This window comes from Lolium perenne, chromosome 4, assembly GCF_019359855.2.
Source record: "Lolium perenne isolate Kyuss_39 chromosome 4, Kyuss_2.0, whole genome shotgun sequence".
In the NCBI taxonomy this organism is placed as follows: domain Eukaryota; kingdom Viridiplantae; phylum Streptophyta; class Magnoliopsida; order Poales; family Poaceae; genus Lolium; species Lolium perenne.
In genome coordinates, this window is record NC_067247.2 from 339,924,818 (window position 1) to 339,941,645 (window position 16,828).

The window sequence follows — 16,828 nt, forward strand, 5'->3', positions numbered from 1 at the left end:
ATCCTTAGACAAAGCATCGATGTTTTATCCCTAGTAGCAACAACACATCCACAACCTTAGAACTTTCTGTCACCGTCCCAGATTTAATGGAGGCATGAACCCACTATCGAGCATAAATACTCCCTCTTGGAGTCACAAGTATCAACTTGGCCAGAGCCTCTACTAGCAACGGAGAGCATGCAAGAACATAAATAACATATATGATAGATTGATAATCAACTTGACATAGTATTCAATATTCATCGGATCCCAACAAACACAACATGTAGCATTACAAATAGATGATCTTGATCATGATAGGCAGCTCACAAGATCTAACATGATAGCACAATGAGGAGAAGACAACCATCTAGCTACTGCTATGGACCCATAGTCCAGGGGTGGACTACTCACACATCGATCCGGAGGCGATCATGACGATGAAGAGACCTCCGGGAGATGATTCCCCTCTCCGGCAGGGTGCCGGAGGTGATCTCCTGAATCCCCCGAGATGGGATTGGCGGTGCCGGCGTCTCTGGAAGGTTTTCCGTATCATGGCTCTCGGTACTGGGGTTTTCGCGATGAAGGCTTTAAGTAGGCGGAAGGGCAGGTCAAGGGGCGTCACGAGGGACCCACACAACAGGCCGGCGCGGCCAGGGCTTGGGCCGCGCCGCCCTGTTGTCTGGCCACCTCGTGGCCCCACTTCGTATCCTCTTCGGTCTTCTGGAAGCTTCGTGGAAAAATAGGATCCTGGGCGTTGATTTCGTCCAATTCCGAGAATATTTCCTTACTAGGATTTCTGAAACCAAAAACAGCAGAAAACAGCAACTAGCTCTTCGGCATCTCGTCAATAGGTTAGTGCCGGAAAATGCATAATAATGACATATAATGTGTATAAAACATGTGAGTATCATCATAAAAGTAGCATGGAACATAAGAAATTATAGATACGTTTGGGACGTATCAAGCATCCCCAAGCTTAGTTCCTACTCGCCCTCGAGTAGGTAAACGATAACAAAGATAATTTCTGAAGTGACATGCTATCATAATCTTGATCATACTATTGTAAGCATATGAGATGAATGCAGCGATTCGAAGCAATGATGAAGATAATGAGTAAACAAATGAATCATATAGCAAAGACTTTTCATGAATAATATTTTCAAGACAAGCATCAATAAGACTTGCATAAGAGTTACTCATAAAGCAATAAGTTCAAAGTAAAGGCATTGAAGCAACACAAAGGAAGATATATGTTTCAGCGGTTGCTTTCAACTTCAACATGTATATCTCATGGATAATTGTCAACACAAAGTAATATAACAAGTGCAATAGGTAAACATGTAAGAATCAATGCACACAGTTGACACAAGTGTTTGCTTCTGGGATAGAAAGAATAGGTAAACTGACTCAACAATAAAGTAGAAGAATGGCCCTTCGCAGAGGGAAGCATGGATTACTATATTTGTGCTAGAGCTTTTCATTTTGAAAACAAGAAACAATTTTGTCAACGGTAGTAATAAAGCATATGTGTTATGTATAAGATATCTTATAAGTTGCAAGCCTCATGCATAGTATACCAATAGTGCTCGCACCTTGTCCTAATTAGCTTGGATTAACACGGATTATCATTGCATAGCATATGTTTCAACCAAGTGTCACAAAGGGGTACCTCTATGCCGCCTGTACAAAGGTCTAAGGAGAAAGCTCGCATTGGATTTCTCGCTTTTGATTATTCTCAACTTAGACATCCATACCGGGACAACATAGACAACAGATAATGGACTCCTCTTTAATGCATACGCATTCAACAACAGTTAATATTCTCATAAGAGATTGAGGATTAGTTGTCCAAACTGAAACTTCCACCATGAATCATGGCTTTAGTTAGCGGCCCAATGTTCTTCTCTAACATTATGCATACTCAAACCATTTGATCATGAAAATCGCCCTTACTACAGACAAGACGAACATGCATAGCAACTCACATGATATTCAACAAAGGTAAAATTTGATGGCGTCCCCAGAAACATGGTTACCGCTCAACAAGCAACTTATTAAGAAATAAGACACATAAGTACATATTCTTCACCACAATAGTTTTTAAGGCTATTTGTCCCATGAGCTATATATTGTAAAGGCAAAGAATAGAAATTTAAAGGTAGCACTCAAGTAATGTACTTTGGAATGGCGGAGAAATACCATGTAGTAGGTAGGTATGGTGGACACAAATGGCATAGTAGTTGGCTCAAGGATTTGGATGCATGAGAAGAATTCCTCTCAATACAAGGCTAGGCTAGTAAGATTGTTTGAAGCAAACTCAGGTATAAAAGGTGCAGCAAAACTCACATATGAACATATTGTAGGTATTATAAGACTTTACATTGTCTCCTTGTTGTTCAAACACCTTAACCAGAAAATATCTAGACTCTAGAGATCAATCATGCAAACCAAATTTTAACAAGCTCTATGTAGTTATTCATTAATGAGTACAAGGTACATGATGCAAGAGCTTAAACATGATCTGTATGAGCACAACAATTTCCAAGTATCACATTATTCAAGACATTAAACCATTTACCACATGCGGCATTTTCCATTTCCAACCATATAACAATGAATGAAATAGTCCAACTTTCGCAATGAACATTAAAGATAAAGCTAAGAACACATGTGTTCATACGAAACAGCGGAGCGTGTCTCTCTCCCAAACAAAGAATGCTAGGATCCGATCTTATTCAAACAAAAACAAAAATAAAAACAAAAGCAAACAGACGCTCCAAGTAAAGCACATAAGATGTGACGGAATAAAAATATAGTTTCACTAGAGGTGACCTGATAAGTTGTCGATGAAGAAGGGATGCCTTGGGCATCCCCAAGCTTAGACGCTTGGGTCTTCTTAAAATATGCAGGGATGAACCACGGGGGCATCCCCAAGCTTTGACTTTTCACTCTTCTTGATCATATTGTATCATCCTCCTCTCTTGACCCTTGAAAACTTCCTCCACACCAAACTCAAAACAAACTCATTAGAGGGTTAGTGCATAATCAAAAATTCACATGTTCAGAGGTGACACAATCATTCTTAACACTTCTGGACATTGCACAAAGCTACTGAAAGTTAATGGAACAAAGAAATCCATCACACATAGCAAAAGAGGCAATGCGAAATAAAAGGCAGAATCTGTCAAAACAGAACAGTCCGTAAAGACGATTTTTTTTGAGGCACCAGACTTGCTCAAATGAAAATTCCCAAATTTAATGAAAGTTGCGTACATATCTGAGGATCACGCACGTAAATTGGCAGATTTTTCTGAGTTACCTACAGAGAGGCAGATCGAAATTTGTGACAGCAAGAAATCTGTTTCTGCGCAGTAATCCAAATCTAGTATTGACTTTACTATCAAAGACTTTACTTGGCACAACAATGCAATAAAATAAAGATAAGGAGAGGTTGCTACAGTAGTAACAACTTCCAAGACTCAAATATAAAACAAAAGTGCAGAAGTAAAATAATGGGTTGTCTCCCATAAGCGCTTTTCTTTAACGCCTTTCAGCTAGGCGCAGAAAGTGTGAATCAAGTATTATCAAGAGACGAAGCATCAACATGGGGGTTTGGAGCTTTCTCAACTATGCATTTTATCTTATCTATGTAAGTTCCAGAGGCTCCTTTTTCATTATACTTAGGCTTGCTATCTTCATCAAACAAATTTTCGGGAACAAGCCAACCATAGTTATTTTCTAGAGCTTCATGCATTCCTAGGAGCTTACAAGGTATTGTTGTCTTAATCTCCCCACCATCATTAATATTATTAGTGTACCTTATTCTATCCATGTCCATCTTTTCAAGGGTACTAGCAAAGTCGGTATAAGAGCCAAGCATCTTATATTTAGTAAAGACCTTTCTAGCCTCTCTTGCTACACCACCAAATTCTTTGAGAAGGGTTTCTAAAACAAAATCTTTCTTTTTTCCTTCTTCCATATCACCGAGTGTAAGAAACAAAATCTTTCTTTTCTCCTTCTTCCATATCACCGAGTGTAAGAAACATATGTTGAATTATAGGATTGAGATTAACAAATTTAGTTTCCAACATGTGTACTAAAGAAGCAACAGCAATTTCATAAGTAGGAGCAAGTTCTACCAAGTGTCTATCTTCAAAATCTTCAGCTGTACTAACATGAGTGAAAAAATCTTCTATATTATCTCTCCCAATGATAGACCCACGTCCTACCGGTATATCTTTTAGAGTGTACTTAGGAGGAAACATGATGAAATAAACAAAAAGTAAATAAAGTAAATGCAAGTAACTAATTTTTTGTGTTTTCGATATAGAGAACAAGACAGTAAATAAAGTAAAACTAGCAACTAATTTTTTTGTGTTTTTAATTAAGTGTAGCAAACAAATTAGTAAATAAAATAAAGTAAAGCAAGACAAAAACAAAGTAAAGAGATTGGAAGTGGGAGACTCCCCTTGCAGCGTGTCTTGATCTCCCCGGCAACGGTGCCAGAAAAAGAGCTTGATTGCGCGTAGTTAACACGTCCGTTGGGAACCCCAAGAGGAAGGTATGATGCGCACATCAGCAAGTTTTCCCTCAGTAAGAAACCAAGGTTATCGAACCAGTAGGAGCCAAGAAGCACGTTGAAGGTTGATGGCGGCGGAGTGTAGTGCGGCGCAACACCAGGGATTCCGGCGCCAACGTGGAACCTGCACAACACAATCACAGTACTTTGCCCCAACGTAACAGTGAGGTTGTCAATCTCACCGGCTTGCTGTAAACAAAGGATTAGATGTATAGTGTGGATGATGATTGTTTGCAAAGAACAGTAAAGAACAATTGCAGTAGATTGTATTTCAGATGTAAAGAATAGGACCGGGGTCCACAGTTCACTAGTGGTGTCTCTCCCATAAGATAAACAGATGTTGGGTGAACAAATTACAGTTGGAAAATTGACAAATAAAGAAGGCATAACAATGCACATACATATATCATGATGAGTACTATGAGATTTAATCAGGGTATTACGACAAAGTACATAGACCGCTATCCAGCATGCATCTATGCCTAAAAAGTCCACCTTCAGTTATCATCCGAACCCCCTCCAGTATTAAGTTGCAAACAACAGGCAATTGCATTAAGTATGGTGCGTAATGTAATCAACACAAATATCCTTAGACAAAACATCGATGTTTTATCCCTAGTAGCAACAGCACATCCACAACCTTAGAACTTTCTGTCACTGTCCCAGATTTAATGGAGGCATGAACCCACTATCGAGCATAAATACTCCCTCTTGGAGTCACAAGTATCAACTTGGCCAGAGCCTCTACTAGCAACGGAGAGCATGCAAGAACATAAATAACATATATGATAGATTGATAATCAACTTGACATAGTATTCAATATTCATCGGATCCCAACAAACACAACATGTAGCATTACAAATAGATGATCTTGATCATGATAGGCAGCTCACAAGATCTAACATGATAGCACAATGAGGAGAAGACAACCATCTAGCTACTGCTATGGACCCATAGTCCAGGGGTGGACTACTCACACATCGATCCGGAGGCGATCATGGCGATGAAGAGACCTCCGGGAGATGATTCCCCTCTCCGGTAGGGTGCCGGAGGCGATCTCCTGAATCCCCCGAGATGGGATTGGCGGCGGCGGCGTATCTGGAAGGTTTTCCGTATCGTGTCTCACGGTACTGGGGTTTTCGCGACGAAGGCTTTAAGTAGGCGGAAGGGCAGGTCAAGGGGCGTCACGAGGGACCCACACAACAGGCCGGCGCGGCCAGGGCTTGGGCCGCGCCGCCCTGTTATCTGGCCACCTCGTGGCCCCACTTCGTATCCTCTTCGGTCTTCTGGAAGCTTCGTGGAAAAATAGGACCCTGGGCGTTGATTTCGTCCAATTCCGAGAATATTTCCTTACTAGGATTTCTGAAACCAAAAACAACAGAAAACAAAGAAGCGGCTCTTCGGCATCTCGTCAATAGGTTAGTGCCGGAAAATGCATAATAATAACATATAATGTGTATAAAACATGTGAGTATCATCATAAAAGTAGCATGGAACATAAGAAATTATAGATACGTTTGGGACGTATCATAGGGGAATACATCTTGTATTCGTTTGCTAATCGCGGGGTTGCCGGAGTGACAGAAACCTAAACCCCCGTTGGTATATCGATGCAGGAGGGATAGCAGGATCTCAGAGTTTAAGGTTGTGGTTAGATTTATCTTAATTACTTTCTTGTATTTGCGGATGCTTGCAAGGGGTATAATCACAAGTATGTATTAGTCCTAGGAAGGGCGGTGCATTAGCATAGGTTCACCCACACAACACTTATCAAAACAATGAAGATTAATCAGCTATATGAAGCGAAATCACTAGAATAAATCCCCGTGTGTCCTCAAGAACGGTTGGTCATTATAAGTAAACAAACCGGCTTGTACTTTGTGCTAAAAAGGATTGGGCCACTCGCTGCAATTATTACTCTCGCATTTTACTTACTTGTACTTCATTCATCTGCTATATCAAAACCCCCTGAATACTTGTCTGTGAGCATTTACAGTGAATCCTTCATCGAAACTGCTTGTCAACACCTTCTGCTCCTCGTTGGGTTCGACACTCTTATTTATCGAAAGTACTACGATACACCCCCTATACTTGTGGGTCATCAAGACTATTTTCTGGCGTCGTTGCCGGAGAGTGAAGCGCTATTGGTAAGGGAAACTCTTACTGTACGTGCTGATTTTATTTCTACCTGCTGCTATAATTCATTATGGAGGGGTCTTCTCTTGAATTCCTCTTTGGAAAATCTACTACTACTGCAAAGGTAGTGGATGAGGCGCCAGGTGAGAAAGAGGTTCCATACAAAATACCTATGAAAATTATTGAACGTGTTGTGGATAACCGCTATGAAGGGGATGGAACTGTCCATCTTGGTGATCATTTACTGTTTTTACATGAATTATGCGGGTTATTCAAATGTGCAGGTATTGCTATGGATGAAGTTAGGAAGAAACTATTCTCTATATCGCTGTCTGGTAAAGCAGCGCACTGGTATAAATTGCTGAAGAATAGGGATTCTCTTGATTGGGAGGACATTGTACCTTTATTTTATTCTAAATTCTATCCTCCGAGTGAAATTCACAAAGATCGGAACCGCATATATAATTTCTGGCCTCATGATGGAGAGAGTATTGCCCAAGCTTGGGGGAGATTGAAGTCTTTAGTGCTCAAATGCCCCATTCATGAGCTTCCTGGTAATATAATTATTGATAATTTCTATGCAAGACTGTCTTTTCAAGATAAGACTTTGCTGGATACTTCTTGTTCTGGATCATTTACACGCAACAAAGAAGAGTTTAAAAGGGACCTTCTTGATCGGATCCAGGAGAATACTGAAGGATGGGAGAACGACAAAGATAGAGAGTCGGGTATAAACTATGATTATAAATGCATTGAAGTTTTTATGGATACTGATAAATTTCGTAATATGAGTGCTACTTATGGTCTTGATTCTCAAGTCGTTGCAAATTTTTATAAAGCTTTTGCCTCTCACTTTGAATTGCCTAGGAAGAATTTTGATAAGTATCATGAACCATATAAAGATAAAACTGATCCATCTATAAATAAATTTGCTATAATTGAAACTGTTGATGATATTCTTCCTGAAGCTTATATTGAAAAAACTCCTTTCCCTGCTAAAATGAAGGAGTATTCTGTTATAACTAGTGCGGTTAATAAAAGTGCAAAGAAACCTATAGAACCTGAAGAACAAATAAAGGTTGAATCTGCTGTTGCAATAGTTAAAGATCTTGTGACTGAAAATGTAGAAGATGGTCATATTATTTTCTGTGAAGATGCTTCTAATATTTTTTCGCATCCTAATAACTCTAGGAAAGCCAGTGTTTCTATGCTCTCTGTTAAAATTGGTGATCATTGTTATTATGGTTTATGTGACATTGGTGCAAGTATTAGTGCCATTCCTTATGAGCTTTATACAGAGATCATGCATGAAATTGGTTCTTGTGAACTTGAAGATGTTGATGTGGTTATTCGGCTAGCTAATAGAGAAACTATCTCTCCTATTGGTATTGTTCGAGATGTGGAAGTTCTATGTGGTAAGATTAAATATCCTGCTGACTTTTTGGTACTTGGTTCTGCTGCTAGTAAGTCTTGTCCTATTATTTTTGGTAGACCTTTTCTAAATACTTGTGGAGCTGTTATAGATTGCAAGAAGAAAAAAATTGTGACTAAATTTGCTGGTGAATCTTATGAGTTTAATTTCTCTAAATTTGCCAAAACTCCTTATAAAGCTGATTTGCCTAATGATGATTTTAGAGTTGAACAGTGTGCGTCTATTGCTCTTGCTCCTAATAATCCTTTGCAGCAACATTTGGAGGATAGTGAGAGTGAAGTCTTTAGGGAAGAAAGAAATGAGCTTGATAAAATTTCCCTTCGTCAACCTATTCTTAAACATGACTTGCCGGTTGAAGATTTAGGTACAACACCACCACCAAAGGAAGATCCTGTTTTTGATTTAAAACCATTGCCTGATAATCTTAAGTATGCTCATATTGATGATAAGAAAATATATCCTGTTATTATTAGTTCTAAGCTTTCAGATTTTGAGGAAGAAAGGTTATTGGAAATATTGAAGAAACACCGAGGAGCTATTGGCTACACTCTTGATGACTTGAAGGGGATTTCTCCCTCTATTTGCCAACATGCTATCAATATGGAAGATGATGCAAAGCCTGTTTTTGAACATCAGCGTCGTCTAATTCCTAAGATGAAGGATGTGGTAAGGAATGAGGTATTAAAACTTCTTGAAGCTGGTATTATATATCCTATTGCTGATAGTAGATGGGTTAGTCCTGTGCATTGTGTTCCTAAGAAAGGAGGAATGACTGTTGTGCCTAATGATAATGATGAGCTCATCCCTCAAAGAGTAGTTGTAGGGTATAGAATGTGCATTGATTATCGAAAAGTTAATAAAGTTACTAAGAAAGATCATTACCCTTTACCCTTTATTGATCAAATATTAGAGAGGTTGTCTAAAAATACTCTTTTTTGCTTTCTTGATGGTTATTCTGGGTTCTCACAAATTGTTGTTAAAACTAAAGATCAAGAGAAAACCACTTTCACTTGTCCCTATGGAACTTATGCTTATAGACGTATGCCTTTTGGTTTATGTAATGCTCCTGCTACTTTTCAAAGATGCATGTCTGCTATTTTTCATGGCTTTTGTGAGAATATTGTAGAGGTATTCATGGATGATTTTTCTGTCTATGGGAATTCTTTTGATAATTGCTTGCGAAACCTTGATAAAGTTTTGCAGAGATGTGAAGAAACTAACCTTGTTCTTAATTGGGAGAAGTGCCATTTTATGGTTAATGAAGGAATTGTATTGGGACATAAAATTTCCGAGAGAGGTATTGAAGTTGATAGAGCTAAAGTTGAAGCAATTGAGAAGATGCCCTATCCTAGGGATGTTAAAGGTATTCGTAGTGTTCTTGGTCATGCTGGATTTTATAGGAGATTTATTAAAGATTTCTCTAAGATTTCAAAGCCTCTTGCTAATCTTCTTCAAAAAGATGTACCTTTTGTTTTTGATGATGATTGTAAGGAAGCTTTTGAAACTCTAAAGAAAGCCTTAACAACTGCTCCTGTAGTTGAACCTCCTGATTGGAATTTACCTTTTGAAATTATGTGTGATGCTAGTGATTTTGTTGTAGGCGCTGTTCTTGGACAGCGAGTAGATAAAAATTTGAATGTTATTCATTATGCTAGCAAAACTCTTGATGCTGCTCAAAGAAATTATGCTACAACTGAAAATGAATTATTTGTTGTAGTCTTTGCTTGTGACAAGTTTAGATCTTATATTGTTGATTCAAAAGTTACAATTCATACTAATCATGCTGCAATTAGATACCTTATGGAAAAGAAAGATGCTAAGCCAAGGCTTATTAGATGGGTGCTTCTTTTGCAAGAATTTGATTTACATATTATAGATAGGAAAGGTGCTGATAATCCTGTTGCTGATAATTTCTCTAGATTGGAAAATATTGCTTATGATCCTGTTCCTGTTAATGATAGTTTTCCAAATGAACAATTGGCTGTAATTAAGGTGAGCTCGCGAGATAGTCCTTGGTACGCTGATTATGCTAACTTTATTGTATCCAAGTACTTGCCTCCAACCTTTTCAGCTCAGCAAAGGAGGAAATTCTTTTATGACTTGAGGCATTATTTTTGGGATGACCCACACTTATATAAAGAAGGAGTGGATGATATTCTGCGAAGGTGTGTTCCCGAATATGAACAACAAGAGATATTGAGTAAGTGTCATGGTAGTGTTTATGGAGGACATCACGCCGGAGATAGAACCGCGCAAAAGGTTCTACAATCAGGTTTTTATTGGCCAACTCTCTTCAAAGATGCAAGAAAGTTTATTTTATCTTGTGATGAATGTCAAAGGGTTGGTAATATCTCCAGACGCAATGAAATGCCTATGAATTATACTCTTGTTATTGAACCATTCGATTGTTGGGGATTTGACTTCATGGGCCCTTTCCCTTCTTCAGAAGGTAACACTCATATAATTGTCGCTGTTGATTATGTTACTAAATGGGTGGAAGCCATACCCACAAAAAGTGCTGATGGTGAGACCTCTTTAAGAATGCTTTTAGATATTATTTTTCCTAGATTTGGAGTTCCTAGATATCTTATGACTGATGGAGGTTCTCATTTTATTCATGGTGGTTTTAGAAAAACTCTTGCTAAATATGGTATTAATCATAGAATTGCTTCCACTTATGATCCTCAAACTAGTGGGCAAGTAGAATTATCAAATAGAGAGATTAAATCTATCTTGCAAAAGACTGTTAATAAATCTAGAAAGAACTGGGCTATTAAATTGAAGGAAGCACTATGGGCTTATAGAACTGCTTATAAAAATCCTATGGGTATGTCACCGTATAAAATGGTTTATGGGAAAGCTTGTCATTTACCTTTGGAACTAGAGCACAAAGCTTATTGGGCTGTAAGAGAACTAAATAAAGATCCTAAACTTACCGGTAAGAAAAGATTGCTACAATTGAGTTCGCTAGATGAATGGAAAAGTGAAGCTTATGAAAATGCTAAACTCTTTAAAGAGAAAGTTAAGAAATGACATGATAGAAGAATTATCAAAAGAGAATTTAATGTTGGAGATAAAGTCCTATTGTATCGGTCTCGTCTCAGATTTTTTGCAGGGAAATTACTCTCAAAATGGGAAGGACCATATGTCATTGTGGAGGTGTATCGTTCATGGGCAATTAAAATTAGCTCTCTGCAAGGTAATGCCACACAAGTGGTGAATGGGCAAAGACTCAAGCATTATATCTCTGGTGATTCTTATAATGAAGATGTTGATGTTATTCGAGTGGTAACTCCGGAAGCCTTCATCAAAGGCCAAGTTGACAGTTCAGCAGAGTTCGACTTTGAATAGGTAACAGTACTGGTAATAAAAAGTCCGCGTTTAACTTTCCGAACAATGTTTTTGCTACTTTTGGAAAATATGAAAAATTACGAGATCAAAACGGAGTGGAGGAGACGCACGAGGGCGTGCCCCCATAGGCCGGCGTGGGCCCCAGCCTGGCCGCGCCGCCCTATGAGGAGGGCCCCTCGCTGTCCCCCTCCGACTCTGGTTCGATCTGGTACTTTCCTTCTGTCGTGAAAATTTCTGCTATATAATCCCCTGGACCCCTGGAGGTTCGTATATCATTTTCTCGTCGTGTTTTGTTTCGAGCTGTTTTCTGCCAGGATCTGCTTTTGATCTAGAAGCACCATGGGCTCCAACAACAAGGACAAGGAGCCTTTGGAGGAAGATATTCCGGATTCCGTGTTGAAAGAAGAATTCAAGGAGGAAGTGAAGGAGACGTCATCAATAAAAAGAAAGCGGCAAACTGTGGGGAGTAAGCCAGTCTTGGTGGGATCGGTTAACACTGGACGTTCTTTTTCTCATAACTTGCAGGGACCTCTACCGCCTGCTCTTAGCCTCAACTCTTTCCCTGCTGTGGAGGAAGCACTACGGGTTATCGATGAGTTTTGTGATCAATACCGTGCTCTGAGAAGGGAGGTGGAGATACTTCAGGAGGAGAACAACCGACTTCGCAGAATGCTGGAATATCACTCAATTCCCATCACAAGGCCACCACCGCCATCTTTGGATAACAATGAATCTCTTCGAGTCTTAGTGCAGAACTGCCAAACTGAGAAGCTGAAGCTGAAGGAGATCTTTAAGAATCGCAGGAACGGGCCATCACCACCGCCGAAGGAGTAATTCATCATCGGTATTGGCACCCCCTTGGTTTGTTCCAAGCTTGGGGGAGTGCCGCGGTATCACATCATCACTATCTTTTACCTTTTTACTATCAAGTAGTGTCATATCATGAGTAGGGAAGTTATCATATAAGATGTGTTGCGGTATGGAAGTATCTCTCTTTAGTTGGTTATCTATGTATCCCTTGGTGTGAGTTATCGTTATGGAATATTAATGAGAAGTTCTATCATTTACATATTGCACATCTTATTTTAGTTTGCAATCTTTATTATATGATTGATCTTGTTATCAGTATTGGTATCACTTTGGGAGCATTGAGTAAATCTGTTTGGTTTTGGCAAACTTAGCATTGGTCAATAGCAACAACACTTTGAGTTTAAGTAGAAAAGAGGAAATACATGTAGATATGTTATTATCTTTCTTGTTAGTTCCTAGCTTAGTATTCTGAAGTTAAAATTGTTTGTGCTTACAAGGAAGATGCATGATTGTTTCTATCACATGTATATTTGTTTGTTTACCTCAACTCTTATGCTTGCTAATTAACCTTGCTAGCCAAAGACCTGTACTGAGAGGGAATGCCTCTCGTGCATCCAAACCCTTAAACCAAACCTATGCCACCAGTGTCCATCATAACTACCTACTATGTGGCATTTCCCTGCCATTCCAAGTAAATACTTCATGTGCTACCTTTAAACAATTCAAAAAATATTACCTCTTATTTGTGTCAATGTTTTATAGCTCATGAGGAAGTATGTGGTGTTTTATCTTTCAGTCTTGTTGGGCAGCTTTCACTAATGGACTAGTGACTTCATCCACTTATCCTATAATTTTGCAAAAAGAGTTGGCAATGGGGTTCCCAGCCCCAATTAATCAACTTTCATTAATAACTCTCTTCACATGTTTTGCCCTGATTCATCAGTAAGCAACTTAATTTTGCAATAGATACTCCTCCATGGTATGTGAAATGTTGGAAGGCACCTGAGGATTCGGTTAGCCATGGCTTGAGAAAGCAAAGGTTGGGAGGAGTGGCATCCTTAAATAAACTAAAGTACATGTGTAAACAAAAGAGAAGGAGGATGATCTACCTTGCTGGTGGAGATAACGTCCTTCATGGGAGCCGCTCTTTGGAAGTCTGTTTGGCAAGGGGGTTAGAGTACCCATTACCATTCGTTGACAACAACAAACACCTCTCAAAACTTTACTTTTATGCTCTCTATATGATTTCAAAACTTAAAAAGCTCTAGCACATGATTTAATCCCTGCTTCCCTCTGCGAAGGGCCTATCTTTTACTTTATGTTGAGTCAGTAAACCTAGGGTGTGTTCGGTTCCAGAACCAAGTGGAATGGAATGGAACCGTTCCGCACCTAGAGCCCATTCTTGTATTCGGTTGTGGAATGGAACGGAACCGAGTGGTTCCTCGAAAGGGAATATTCTCCCCATATGCGGAATGCACCCATTCCACCGAATCGGTGGAATGTGGTGGAACGGCTGTTACTTAGCCGCTATTAATTACAAAGCACTTCACTAATCCAACCGAAAAATAATTAGTTGTTGTTAATTATGATTTTGAGATTAAAAAGGCCATTTGCCACTATTAATTACGATTGTCAGACAAAAGATTAAACTTTAACTTCATTCCGTTCTACTCTCCAAATTCCCCAACCGTACAAAAAATAACTTTAATTACGATTTTAAGATTAAAAAGGCCATTAGGCGCTGTTAATTACGATTTTAAGATTTAAAAGGCTATTTGCCATTGTTAATTACGATTTTTAGACAAAAGTTTAGTTTAACCACATTCCGTTCTGCTCTCCAATTCCTCCAACCGAACAAAAAACAGAACCATTCCATTCCTCCTTTTTGTCCAAACCGAACGCGGGGATGGAACCATTCCATTCCTCTGGAACGGAACCATTCCATTCCATCCCACGCCGTTCCAGAACCGAACACACCCCTATTTCCCTCCATCTTAAGCAAACAATTGAGTTGTTGTGATCCAACCATCTATATTGTGAGTTATTTAATCATGCCTTTTATTTTTCCTTGTTCAGTACAAGTTTTATTTGAATGAATATAGCTTTGAAGGTTATCAATGACTGAGGAAATTATTATGATTGAGTATGCAAGTTTTGTTATAAGCTTTAATTTAAGAATGCTGCTCAATAGATAAGCACAACCTGTTAACTGTTCTCTGACCAAGAACGAAGTTTGCCATCACCAATTATGATTTCCTATGCACCTTTATTTGTGATTTCCTTTTACTTGTTTCAAGTTGAATTATATGAGTAAGTTATTCACTAGAATGTCTTGTGTGAATTAATATGATGCTTCTTGTCCGTATTTTATTTATCGACTCTTCACTCCATAAACATGTGGTCTTGTTTACTGAGCTCAGTTTCGCTTGGGGACAAGCGAAATCTAAGCTTGGGGGGAGTTGATACGTTCATTTTGCATCACTATTTTATATCATAATTTACTGTTATTCATTGATATATTTCATATTTAGAGATGATACTTATGTTATTTCATATATTTTGCATGTTTCATGATTATTGGAGAATCGCGCACCGGAGTCAGGATTCTGCTGGAAAAAGCATCGTCAAAATGCAGTATTTCGGAAGATCAGCAATTGACGGAAATTACACGGAAAATCTTATTTTTCCAGAAGACGGAGAAAGCCAAAAGGAGGAGCCGAGGAGGGCCACCATGGGCCCCCCATAGGCCGGCGCGGGCCCAGGCCTGGCCGCGCCGCCTTGTGGGGAGGGGGCCCACATCCCCCTCTGGCCTCCTCTCCTTCGCGTACTTCTTCGTCCCGAAAACCTAAACTTCAGAGGATAGTCGCGAAGAATCACAGCCGCCTCTGCGGGGCGGAAAACACCAGAGAGAAAAGAGCTCTCCGGCAGGCTGAAATCCGCCGGGGAAATTCCCTCCCGGAGGGGAAATCGACGCCATCGCCACCGTCATCGAGCTGGACATCATTGGGATCATCATCACCATCATCTCCACCATCATCACCGCCATCTCCACCGCTGCACCTCGTCACCGCAGTAACATCTAGGGTTGAATCTTGATTGTTTGGTAGGGAAAACTCTCCCGGTATTGATTACTCCTTGTTATTGATGCTATTAAGTGAAACCATTGAATCAAGGTTTATGTTCAGATTGTTATTCATCATCATATCACCTCTGATCATGTTCCATATGATGTCTCGTGAGTAGTTCGTTTAGTTTTTGAGGACATGGGTGAAGTCTAAATGTTAGTAGTGAATTATGTTGGGTAATATTCAATGTTATGATATTTAAGTTGTGGTGTTATTATTCTAGTGGTGTCATGTGAACGTCGACTACATGATACTTCACCTTTATGGGCCTAGGGGAATACATCTTGTATTCGTTTGCTAATCGCGGGGTTGCCGGAGTGACAGAAACCTAAACCCCCGTTGGTATATCGATGCAGGAGGGATAGCAGGATCTCAGAGTTTAAGGCTGTGGTTAGATTTATCTTAATTACTTTCTTGTATTTGCAGATGCTTGCAAGGGGTATAATCACAAGTATGTATTAGTCCTAGGAAGGGCGGTGCATTAGCATAGGTTCACCCACACAACACTTATCAAAACAATGAAGATTAATCTATATGAAGCGAAAGCACTAGACTAAATCCCCGTGTGTCCTCAAAAACGTTTGGTAGCAAGCACGTCCCTTACTCCTGTAGCACTAGGCATTAATCAGACGCAGTACTAGGATTTAGATTTAGGTCAATAAATCGCACTGCTACAGTAGTAGTACTAGTGTAGGAGAGGTAAAGAAAAGATGGGTCGTATTTACCGCGTCCGGTGTAGGGCGATGATAGTGTGTGACCGCGCGCGGTTCTTTTGAGGCGTGCCGTGCTCTCTCTGACCGCGACAAACCATGATGATGTTGCGCTTCACGAAGCACGCATATGCACACGCATACAACATCCGCTGCCTTTTTCTTTACCCTTTTCCCGTACTGTACCTAGGTGAACTCGAGCGCAGCACGGCAGCAGGCCGGCGACCAGCAGCTACGCTACGCACGCTAGCTACATACGTACCCCCATCCTCCTGTAGTCCTGTACTTTCGTGCGGTTTTTGCTTCTCTGTCCACACGCACAGTACAGTACAGAGGCCAGCACCATTTCCTGCTCCACTCCACTCGCCCCGTATCTTCTGGGCCTCTGGTTTTCAGGGACTCGGTGTAGTATTAATTTTCCGGTTTCCTGCTACGGGTTTGCGGGGTCGTGGTCGATCGGCTAGCCAAGCCGCCATCATTAGCTCCGACGTGTTGGACGCCGGAGACATCAATCATGCATGCGCGCCCAACGTTCTAATCCGACGCCAGGATCCCGATCTGACTTGTCAAGGGCAAGCATGGCGTCATTTTTGTTTTTCATGTAAAAAAGGCCTCTTTTTTTCTTGCTTTGTTTTGACAAACAAGCATGCGTTTTAGTCGAGCCAAATGTATGTGCCAACGGTGCAATTCATAATACAAAGA